Source organism: Austrofundulus limnaeus, unplaced genomic scaffold, assembly GCF_001266775.1.
Source record: "Austrofundulus limnaeus strain Quisiro unplaced genomic scaffold, Austrofundulus_limnaeus-1.0 Scaffold749, whole genome shotgun sequence".
NCBI lineage: Eukaryota > Metazoa > Chordata > Actinopteri > Cyprinodontiformes > Rivulidae > Austrofundulus > Austrofundulus limnaeus.
Genome location: NW_013953151.1, coordinates 38,386 through 41,442, shown reverse-complemented (window position 1 = coordinate 41,442; position 3,057 = coordinate 38,386). Strand labels below are relative to the sequence as shown.

Here is a 3,057-nt window from a genome sequence, read left to right as displayed (position 1 = left end):
TATTTATTTATTTATTTATTCATTTATTTATTGTACACTGAGACAACAGTTGTTGTGACTTGGCCCTATAGAAATAAACTGAATTGAATCGAAGTGAAGTGAATTGTTTGAAGCCACGTTTCTGTGATGACAGCTCTGCAGGATTTCTTTTGCAATTTTAATGTACACCTTGTCGTATTATTTGTAAATAACAAAAAACAGACTTTTTTTGCCACTTCAGTAGAAAAAAAACCCTAATGTTAGTTTCTTAATTTCTGCATCATCAGTGGCTTTTTTTTTTAAATACTATAGTAAGGAAGAAAAAGAAAACGTAGAAGAGAAATATAAGAACAGTAAAGAGAGAAACCAATAGAAATTATGTAACATGTGAAATGAACACCAATAACATACAGGACACCACACCCAACATCTGACCATCAGCAAATGAAGAGAGCAAACATCCAGCAACCAAACTTAAACAGATGTATGTACATATACCCATACGCACATATATAAATAAATACACACATATACTGTACACATTCACACCTACATACAATAATTATAACCTCGTTAATTAATATACAAAAAACACACACCTTTACACACAACCAGGCACATACACATACAAACACACACATATACACACACATACTTACATACAAACATACCTACATACACACACATACATACACCCAAACATACACACACACAGGCAAACATAAGGGGGACCAGAGCCACAGACCCCGAGAGAGACCTCAAGCACTGAGCCCCCAAGGCCACCTGCGCAGCAAGAACCACCCACCCACCCCCAGAGAGGAACACAGGAGAGAACCAGGAGAGCCCCACCAGCAATCACATGCAGAGAACCCACGGGGCCAACAGCCACGACCACAGGCCCTGCCGGCCCCCGCCACACCGGAGCAGAACCAGGGATGGACACAGAGACCTGGATCCACAGGGTGCACCCCCCCCCCCAGGCCAAGGCCCGACAGGGCCAGAGGACCCAAGCCCCACCAGGCAGCCACCAGGCCGAGCCGGCACACAATCAAGCACCCAGCCCCAGACATTGAGAGCCACCAGCGCACCGGCCGGCAGAGGCCCACCCCACCAGAGGGCAGCGCGGCCAGGGGCAGAGCCCATCACTAGTAGAGGGCTCTCAGGTGAACCAAATGAGGGGGCAGCCCGAGTCCCAGCCTGCAAACACTCAATCACACAGTCCCACCCTCATTCTCACACCCACTCATTCAAGACAGACAAGAAGAACGCCACTCCCCACTCACACTCCTGACACACACTCTATACCCCCAGGTCCAGGACACGTACCCACCCCCCTACAGAGGGCATGCCATATCCGAACCCAGGAGGCAAGCCCATTCATTCAGGGGTGTGGAAGAGCAGACAGCCAATGCCCGACCTGGGCTGCACCGGGCCAGCTGGTCTGCCCCCCGCCACTGCAAAGCAACACTCCCGACCACCCCCACACCCCGCCAATGGCCAGGCGCACACCCCCAGCTGACCACCAGCCAGACCCCAGCAGCCACCCCAGCCAGCGGGCTAACCATGGCAACCAAGGGCCACAATCCGAGAGCCCAAACAACCCCGGGGAAGACAGACCACCAGCCATCCCCCGGCATCCCCCCAGGACCCCGAAACCATCTGCAGCCCAGGACCCCACCAGACGGTTCGCCCCTAACTGAACCCCACCCCCAAGTGGCCATTGCAAAGCATGGTAGGTCAAGAGAAAAAAGAAAAACAAAGACCCCAACATACACACCCCAACCCACAGATGTGCTGTTGATACATGTTGTTCTAAAGTGCAAATAAAATTGGTAAGAAGAGGTGCAGAGGCCAGCATTGTGCCAGTTTTCCCTCCACCCCAACTCCAACCCAAATTGACCCTAAGTGTCTACAAGCAATCCTTGGGGGTGGACACAGGCGCCAGCGGCGAGAGTGATTCCCTCTCGCCCCTTGTCTGCCATAGAGTGCCCACCCCAAGTTCCTATAAGTGAATGTTCTGAGGACGTTATGATTTAATGTCTAAAGTGCATAGTAAAATTGGGGCTCAGGTGGTTATGGCAAACTGAGATGTAAAACTGTCGCTCTTGCACCCCAAAAACCCTACATGAGTGGAGTTGAAAGTGAAGGGGGTGAGGGTATGTGGTGAGGGATGAGGATAAAAACAAGTGAGGGAGCAAACTGCTCCTGCAGGGAGTCAGCTCCCACACTGACCCCGTAAGGACCCCCCGCTCCCCGAAACCCACCCAGGGAGTGAGGTCCCAATGCCATCTCCTCTGGACCAACCGCCAGGCCGGGAGAGCCCAAGGCCACGGACAAAACAGAGCCCACGGGACCACCAGAGAAGAGGACCACCAATCCATCCACCCTGGATCCATCCAGACCTCCAAGACCAGAACCCCAGTCCCACAGCCAGCCCGCGACCAACAGAGGCCACCGAACCCCAGCAAGGAAGGTTTGGCCAAGAGTTCCCACCCAGCCGCCGGCGGCACAAGGAGGCACCGAGAGTGAGCTCCGCCACCACTAAGGGACCAACCAGCCACCCCAGCACAGCCCCCGGCTGCCAACAAAGGCCATCCACACATCCCCCACCCCAGAAGAAATACTACACCCACCCCAACATTCGTACAACTCTCAGAACATATAGCACACTGGACACTCAGGCTGGGTTGACCCACCTCCTCCATGGGTCACTGACCCCGCACCCAGCCACCACTGCCCCCCCGCCCACCAGAGCACCGAAGGCCCCCAGCCCAGAGCCGGGCACCAGGGCACAAACTGGCCCAGAGCCCAGCAACCGCCCACCAGGGCCCAAGCCCCCCAGGCCCTACCAAGACCATAGCCCAGGGGTGGCACGACCCCCAGACCCTAAGTCCCCCGTGCCCAGCCCGAACCTACCCCAGCACAGCTAGACCACTGGATCGGCGACCCATGATCGCCGCTGCAGACCAGCTGAGGATCCGCACGTAGTCACCAGAAGGTCCCCCCCAAACCTCCCAATGCCCTCCCCCGGACGAGAGTAGGGTTCCCCAGGAATCCCCAGCGACCCCACCCCCGAGA

General features: G+C 54.7%; 1 long non-coding RNA gene across 1 annotated transcript in view; it reads right to left on the bottom strand.

Moving 5' to 3' along the window:
• The window catches only part of LOC106532314 (uncharacterized), a 23,837-nt gene that overhangs the window by 742 nt on the left and 20,038 nt on the right, over nt 1–3,057 (bottom strand). The gene's annotated exons all lie outside the window — the stretch shown is intronic.